The sequence below is a fragment of the Aplysia californica genome, unplaced genomic scaffold (assembly GCF_000002075.1).
Source record: "Aplysia californica isolate F4 #8 unplaced genomic scaffold, AplCal3.0 scaffold00065, whole genome shotgun sequence".
Classification (NCBI taxonomy): domain Eukaryota; kingdom Metazoa; phylum Mollusca; class Gastropoda; order Aplysiida; family Aplysiidae; genus Aplysia; species Aplysia californica.
This window is the reverse complement of record NW_004797335.1, coordinates 263,397-273,146: the sequence shown is the minus strand read 5'-3', so window position 1 is coordinate 273,146 and position 9,750 is coordinate 263,397.

Below are 9,750 nucleotides of genomic sequence, written 5' to 3'. Positions count from 1 at the left end.
CCAAGAAAGCAAAGCTTATGAAGGAAGGACCATCATCAAGTCTGGACGAAGCAATTTAAAGCCTTCTTTCGTAGGAACAGGAGTATGAATTTCGGGTATATGGAAGGAGGGCTCTTTTTTCATCGCACGCCAATTTCGCACTCGAAGTTCGCATCCGTTTTTCAGGCATATGGAATGCCAGCTTAAGCGAACAGTGCCATAAATCACCACGTGACTTGTACAGAAGTGTAAAATCAACGAGGCTCAGAGAAGAACCGTACGACCCAACAGCTCCCCATTATTGACAGCTCCAAAATTAAATCTAGAAGGAGGGAATATTTCTCAGAACTCTTGAACACCACCCAAGAGTAACAACAACAAAAAAACAAAGAATTCCAACCAAGTCACCCAGAGGAAGAAGAACCAACAATCCTACCATCAGAGCAGTTAAAACCAGCCCAAAAAACAAAAGCGCAGGAATAGATGAGCTCACCACGGACACCATCCTAACATGACGTGAAAAAGGAATAACTTGGCTCACAAAAATCTTCCAGAAGGCATTGACAGAAAGAAAAGTTTCCGGAGACTGGCAAAAAGCGGTCATAGTATCAATCTGCAGTAAGAGAGACTGTGGAATGTATAGAGGCATTTCACTTCTAAGCCATGTGGGCAAGATGTTCGCCAAAATATTGGAATGGCGAACAAGACACAAAGTTGAACCATTTTTGAGTGAGGCCCAAATAGGATTTAGAAAGGCAAAAGGATGCACCGACACAATATTGCCATGCGACAAATGTGCGAGAGGGTAATAGAACACCACAGGGAACAAAATATAGTATTTATCGACCAGGAGAAAGCGTTCAACAGAGTGAACAGAAACAAGCTGTGGAAAGAATTCGAAAACTATACTGTAAGAGGCCAACTTCTAGATAACATCCGTACCATTTCCGAGAACAGCATAAGTACAGTCAGGGGGACTCACTGAATGGTTCGAGATAACATCCGGAGTAAGACAAGGTTGTGTCCTATCACCACTACTATTTATCATATATATGGAAAGAATTACAAAAGAGGCCAACACAGAACCAGACTCCCTAAATGAATTACTCTTCGCTGATGACCAAAGCCTGGCGCACAAAGATGAACGAAGTCTCCAACACCACACCACCAGATTAAACAAAGAATGTAACAACTACGACTTGAAGATCAACATCAACAAAACAGAGACAATGAAAGAAAGCAGAAAGCCAGAACCACTCAGGATACACATCGGCAACAACAGTCTCAGACAGGTACAAGAATCTAAGTACCTCGGAATTATATTCACAGAGAATGGGCGACCGAACAGAGAAATTGAAAAAGAGTACAAAAGGCCAATAATGTTAGTTACCAGCTTACTCCACTACTGAAACATCCTAACATCCCCATGACAACAAAACTCGAAATGATCAACACCATATTCATCCCAACACTCACCTATCAATGCCAAATATGGACCACGAACAAGACATTAGAGCAAAGAATTACAACATGTGAAATGCGATGCCTTAGAAAAGGAGTAAACAAGACCAGGCGAGACAAAATTAGAAACTCTGTAATCCGAGAAATGGTAGGCACAAATGATGTCATGCATCACATCCAACACCAAAGAATCAAATGGCTCGGACATCTCCTACGATTACCAACACGCCATCCAGCACAACGTGCCTACATCCAAAAATTCGATGGCAACAAGGCTAGAGAGCGACAGAAAAAGACCTGGATAGATGGAGTCAGGGAAACATTAACCACCCACGGCATCCCCCTGACCCAAGCTCTCCAGCTGGCGACAGAGAGATGTCTCTTTCTTCTCGCGACACCCAAAAGGGTATAAGCGGCTTAGAAAACTCAAGTCAAGTAAGTCACACAACGGGCAGACGGGTGGGGTATCCTTGCGGATCCTATTTAGGTAGGAATTCAGTGGTATGTGTTGTGTTCGCAGGCGAAAGATAGTAACTTGTTCTCTTCTACTCGGGGAATATAGTGCATCTTTTGAGTTGGGGGGCAGTCATGTGTACAAATACAGTTTTTCAAGTTTTGCCCATTGCCCATCCATTCAGTCACTGTTCCGTGGTGTCGCATCTGATGATGCTATTGACTGTCTGTTGTAATACTGGGTTTTGAGGTTGTCTTTGTGATGCTCCTTTCTTGGCAAGGGTTTCTGCTCTGTCGTTTCCTGGGATGTTGATGTGGCCAGGTATCCACTGTAAAGTCATACCGGCGGCATAGGTCTGCATGAAGGTACTAATTGTTAGAGCCACAGATATGCATGTATTAGTCGCAATATGTCCACCAGGCTATGAGATAAAATCTTTTCCACGTAAGAATAGAGAAGGGGGAGGCATAGCCTTTATTTTTCGCTCCACCGCATCACCACCTAAAGCCAAGGAATGGCTAGCAACACCATGCACATCGTTTGAAGCTGCTTCCATAAACTGTGTGACTGATAACAAATACAATCTTACAATTATATGTCTCTATCGCCCTCCAAAGAGCATAAAGAATGTTGTGAATTTAGAAACTTTTTACATAGAATTCAACCAACTCGTGTGTTGTTTAAGGCAGAGAGGTCAACCATTTTTGATTTTTGGAGATCTGAACATACACTACGACAACCAAACATGTGCAAATACAAGAAAGTTTATGTCTATTCTAGAACAACACGATCTTATTCAACATATTTTTCTACCAACGCAAAAGCATGGACATACACTTGATCTGATCATCACGCCGAATAATGCACCTCTTTTCAAGAACATAGAGGTCACAGACAAAGGTATCTCGGACCACCTATTACTTGTAGCTGATTTGAACCTCAGTAAACCAAGCACCGTATCAAAATGTGTCCAGTCTCGTAACATGAAACAACTCGATGTCTCATCTTTTAAATCGGATATAAACTTCGTTCTCAGCTCTACGCCTGACACCTCTGTAGATCAATTCTCTTCAGTTCTGCGCAATACATTGGACAAACATGCTCCCGTAGTCACTCGTAACATCTCACCAAGACCAGCATCTCCGTGGTTTACTCTCGAGATCAAAGAGGCCAAAAAACAACGAAGGTAAGCGGAGAGACAGCTTAGAAAGACAGGCCTCCACGTCCACAAACAGATTTTGGCACCTGAACGTAACAACGTCAACACCCTGATTGAAAACAACAAGAGACAATTCTATCTTAACAAATTTCAAAATGTAAACTCCTGCAAGGAACTTTTTCGATTATCTGATCAATTACTGGGAAGGGAGAATTGTACACGGTTTCCACCTGGAACTGATAAAGAACTTTGTTGTAATTTTCTGCACTTTTTCAATGATAAAATTGAAAGAATAAGAACTGATTTAGACTCTGATATGTTAGATGTAAATACAAATATAGTTGTTGAAAATATTGCAATTATGAACAAATCAACATTGAGTGAATTTAAAGTGGTATCAGAGAAAGATGTCATTAAGTATATCAAAGAGTCCCCCGCTAAAACATGCGACTTAGACCCAATACCCACTTTATTGTTAGTTACGTGCATCGAAGATCTCGCACCATATGTTACTCGTTTTATTAATATGTCAGTCACCACTGGAATCGTACCTGATCTTTTCAAACAAGCCATTGTAAAACCTTTACTTAAAAAACAAGGTCTTGATGAAAACGACATGAGAAATTTTAGGCCAGTTTCCAATCTAAACTTTTTATCAAAAATCCTGGAGAAAATCGTTTTGTGTCAAGTTCAACAACATCTAAAGGCCAATGACATGGAAGAACCTTTTCAATCTGCTTATAATAGGCACCACAGTACGGAAACCGCTCTTTTAAAGCTATCATCAGATGTTTTAAATGAAATCGATAATAAAAAAGTATGTGTTTTGGTTCTGCTTGATTTGTCAGCGGCGTTCGATACCATCGACCACGAAATTTTACTAGAGAGATTGGAAAAGTCATTTTTACTATCAGGTACTGTTCTAATGTGGTTTAAATCATATCTAGACAATAGATTTATGTCAGTGAAAATAGGCAATGATGTGTCAGATAGGTTACCTCTAAAATACGGAGTTCCTCAGGGTTCGGTCCTTGGTCCTGTCATCTTTACAATGTACACGCAAAGTCTGCCATCAATAATTTCTTTATATGCCCTCAATTACCATCTTTATGCAGACGATACACAGCTGTATGGATTCACTACAACTGACAATGTACACAATCTCATAGATAGAATCGCCAGATGTATCAATGATATAAGAAAATGGATGTTCAAGAACAAATTAAAATTAAATGAGGATAAGACCGAAATATTATTTCTTCGTAGCAGCGCATGCAATGAAATCGACAATATCAGAATAAACATCAATGGCCACGAAATATCAGCCCAAACTAAAATATGAAATTTAGGTGTGGTGCTAGATCAAGATATGTCAATGAAATACCATGTATCCAATCTTTGTAAAAATCTATATCTCCAGCTGAAGGAAATAGGGAGCATTAGAAAACATCTATCTGTTGGTGTCACCAAAACTTTAATAACATCACTTATATTGTCAAGGATTGATTATTGCAATTCCTTACTGGCTGGTGTACCTGATGAACAGTTACAACAACTACAAAGAGTACAAAATATTGCTGCCAAAATAATTACTAAAAAACTAAAGCATGATCATGTGACTCATATTTTAAAAGCATTACACTGGCTCCCAGTGAAAGAGCGTATCATATATAAAATCTGTTTAACTTGCTACAAGTGCTTAAATGATTTATCACCGGACTATCTAAAACAGCTTTTAACACCCTATGTGCCTCCTAGAACGCTCAGATCATCTAGTGACAAAACAACCCTTGTTAAGCCTAAAATAAATTTCAAATCATATGGCCAACGCTCTTTTTCATATTTTGCCCCACTTGTTTGGAATAGGCTTCCAAAAACTATCAGAGAAGCAGAAAATCTAGAAATTTTTAAGAAGAAACTAAAATCATTTCTATTTTCATCATATTTCGATTAGACAGAATGCATCCAAGCTGTAGATCGTTGTGAGTTTGTATGTGCGTATGTGCATATGTATGTATGTGTGTATGTGAGTATGTATATGTGTGTGGTGCGTGCGTGAGTGAATATGTGTTTGCATGAGTATGTAACACTATGTATCTTTAAAATTGATTTGTAAATCCATTATATGTATCATGTTAAGCGCATAGAGCATTGCATAAGTGGATATGCGCTATATAAATGCAATCCATTATTATTATTATTATTATGCAGGCTGGGCTTCCGAAATCCATGTTTTCCAAAGCTTGGAGTACTGATTTTCTGTCTGATAAGATAACCGTGTCCTTGATTTTGTCTGGATATATAATGAAAATGTTTGTCAGGTGGAGGATTGCTGCTAGACATTTTTGCTATAAACGATGAAACAATCCCCAGAGCGAGGTCTCAAAGAGAATGGCGATAATAAAGTCAATAACATCATGCATGCTGATGAGACAGTTTTAATTGCATAAAGTTCAGAAAAGGACCTCCAACTCTTTTAGATACTGCTTTGATGGATAGTGAATGTATGGTTATTGTTGAATGCGAAGAAAACATAATTCATGGTAATTCGAAAATCAGTAAATCCTATTTGTTATCTCATAAGCAAGATGGAATGATCTAGCAAGTTTTACGTTTTAAATGTCCAGGATATATATATATATACATATATATATATATACATATATATATATATATATATATATATATATATATATATATATATAATATATATTATTTATATATATATATATATATATATATATATATATGTGTGTGTGTGTGTGTGTGTGTGTGTGTGTGTGTGTGTGTGTGTGTGTGTGTGTGTGTGTGTGTGTGTGTGTGTGTGTGTGTGTGTGTATAACGATATCCGATACCAAATGCTCAACAGAATAAAAACGTAGAATCGCAATAGCAAATTGCAGTTTTATTATAATGATCCTGTGGAAAATATAAACATCTGACAGACTAAAAAAAATAGGCGTTCTGAAAGGCTATATGGGGTTAACGCTTTTATACGACTGTGAATGCTAGGGATTACCAAAGACATTGAAAATTAAACTAAATCAACAGAAATGTGATTTCTTGAGAAACTGTTGAGAATTTCATGGAAGGGAAAGACATCCATTTTATCGAAGGATGGTACAGGTAGTAATGCGAAAGAAGCCGTTCTAGAAGATTAGGCTATAGTATTATCGAGGGTGAAAACATTATAATTTTTTACTTTTCTGAGGAAGATAGCAGTAAAAATGTTGCTTTCAGTGATCACTTGTGTGCACAGGTGAATCCTAGATTTCACCCTTGAAAATGCAGATCTTCACTGTACAAGATAAACGTGAAAGACTTGAAAGATACACCAGAGGGTCACTCGCCTCGTCACCTAATAGAACTGAGAAAGATAGGACCGCTTCTAATATTAACAAATCGATGTGTTACACGACTGTTTTCACGTTAACAAGCATTCTAATATTATGTGGTCCATTATAAACTTACATTAAGACGATAACACTTTATAATCGTTCAGTTCTGATTTCATATCTTCCAGATTTAGAGACTGTTCGAAAATGTAAGAAACGATGCATTGTCGTTCTATGCCTTGCCTCAGCAGAATTAATTTTTAAAAATAGTGATAACAATAATAATAATCATTATTACAACAATAATAATAATTATTATTATAATCATAATCATAATCATAATCATAGTAATAATAATAGTTATAACAATAATAATAACAATAATAATGATAATAATGATAATTAGAATTATAATTATGATTATAATGCCCAGTACAACCATAATTACCCCCAGCAGATTCTAGAACACTCAGAAGCATTCTAAGCTTCTCAGGAAGCATGCACTGCAAGCTGCAGATTACACGCACTCAAACACAAACAGACCTACAACTACAAGATATTTCGCTGTCTTTAGCCGGGTGAAGTGAGGAAAATTCATAGAACACAACGTCGGGTTCCTAACGGGATTCGAACCCACGAACTTACAGTTGAAAGACTATAAGCCTGACCACAAGGCCACCTACGCCTTACAATGGCTTTCAATGACGTGTCTGCATTAAAAGAACCAAGGACCATGTCTAAAAAAATCAGTCAAATGTTCTTCATCATCGCTATGAACTTCATATCACCTATAAAGATAATCACTTTCAGCTTCCAAAACTGACAATAAAGCTTTTTCAGACAGCCTCAGGTAAAGATTAACATTTGGTTAAGACACTAAGGAATTCTAGCCGGGAATGACGAAAACAAAATAAACACCCAAAGTCGAAAACGTTCAAACCAACGACTTAGGTGCAGCAGTTAGGTCATTTGCAGTTGCACGCAAGATACCCCTGTTGGTTTCCTCAGAGAAAAGAAATTAAACAAAATTAAATATTGACTGCAGGACTTCGCTTTTTTTCTGTGGGGGCGTTATAGCCTTCTCATCCTGAGCCAGCCCTGACAGGCTGGGTCGAAGTGGCCCTCCTAAGTCAGTTGTCAAATTATGTGGAACGGGGTGTAAAAAACCTGAACTGAGGTCTCCGCCTCCACCCCCCCCCCCCCCCCGCAAAAAATATAACAAAATGAATAAATTAAAATCTATCAACAAAAACAACAAACAAAACAAAAAAAAGGGGAAAAAAACGATAATGAGGGGCATCAATCGAGAGATAGATGAGAAACAGCTTTTCAGCGAAACCCAGGGTTGCTCCCCTTTGACAACACTGGTCGATTTTAAACACCTTAAATATTATTGGTTGTGGTATCTGCTCCTCTGTCGTCAATGGTGTTTATGTAATGGGACTTTTTTTTTCTAATGTAGGTATTTTTACGCCCCCACCCCACCTCCATTGTATAATTTAGATCATTTAGGAGGCGCGTTCAACCTTGCCTGTCAGGGCCAACACCGGCTTGGAGCAATGCAAAGCTTCAGAAGACCCCATAAAGTTCTTTCCACGCGGGAATCGAACTCGGGTCTTTTTCATGCAAGGGTAAAGCTCCTAACCACTACAGTACAAACGCCAATACTGAGACTTCGACAGTTCTGAAGTCCGGTTTTGATGAAGCACCGTAGACTGTTCTCTGTGACACCGGCTTAGTTTGAAGCTCTGGTAGTTTGTCCCGGTCGTCCATGGTTATCAGAGATAATCGTAGGTGTCGCAAGCAATCCACCTAAGTCTGTTAGGGTACGCTTGACGTCAGAGATTTTTTTAAAATGTCTTTGGTGTGTTGTTTCTATCAGGAATCACGGAAAGCAAGAAAATAGTAAGCCTTGATCATAGCATACTTTACTTTTACTTTTTACTTTTTTCTTCCCCTTGTACCGGTGGGTGTCGTGGGGAGATACAGGCGTCTTTCTGAAAAGAGACGAGTTGCCTATTGGAGGACATCCCGTGAACCAAGGCACTAAGCTGCATTTTAGTGATGTTGAAAGGGGCATCTTTGATAGAACTCTGAGAGGGGGGGGGGAATCGATTTTTCCAAATTTGGACAAAAGTTGATTACTTAATTGGGACAGCGACACAATAGACTCTTTGACTTTTGTATTTTAGCTACATCCAGTGATATGGCGAATTTCATTCACCAATTTGATTCAATCGGTGCAAGCCTCATTTTCCTTCTTGGATGGGGCAAAAACCGTCATTTTGGCAAGATTGTTTTTCCTTCATAGAGGGGCGAAAGCTTCTATTTTGGCACACTATAACAGATTCGACTCGCGACCTTGAAAAACTAACATTTTTTTATTTTGAAGGTGACAGATGAATTTAGTTTAATTTAATTAGATCATATTATAAATGCCAAATATAAGAGGTGTAACAAGAGAGTAATAATCCCAAAAAAGAAGGAGGGGTGAAAAGGACGACAGATGTTTCATAGGAAAGTGGGAACCAACCACACCAGAGCTCCCACCAACCACTCACACGGAAGACTGCCTGAGCTATAGTATGATCTGCTCCCATGCACTGTTGTACATGGAAATTCTACAGGGCGATTTTAAAAAATATATAAAACTTTGTTTTGTACATATTTTCCTCCACACTGAAGATTTGCGTTTCAAATGTGTACACAACATTTGAAAGTCAAAAGGAATTTGTCTGACATTCGTTTTAGATCACTCCACAGAATAGTTTTGCTTTACATAGAGCATAAAAAACCCAACCCATTTTCAGCAATGTCCCCATTTTTGTAGCATGACACACTAGTTCGCATTTTTTAGGCCTACCATTAAAAGTCCCAACGATCGCGGCATATTGCAAAGTGCAGTAGTTTAACAGGCCAATAGAATTTCTCAAATTTCCTTTGCCTGGTGAGATCATGATTAAGATTAGTAAAGAGCGAGAGCTTTTTGTTATGAACATTTCCTCACCGCCAACTCATTTCGTAAGTTTCGCACAAGTTGCGATAGAAATGTTAAAGTGACCTTAATGCTTTCTTTGGTGTCAAGGGTGGAATTGGTCCATCAGTTAGGACCTGCAGGGAATCAGAACAAAAAAAATTCCGGACAAAACGACCACTCCAGATCGAACACACACTATTTGCGCCCCTCTAAACGTCACCAGGGTGCAGAATTCGGAAGATGAGCCCCATGAGGCGTCTGTCCATGTCTGCAGCTAGAACTTTCCTACATCTCAACGGTCTGCATTCTCAAGGCAGATCATCATCTACGACTGTACTATTTTCCTTTTCGCGAAGCTGACATGAATCAGAGGATAGCAATGTTT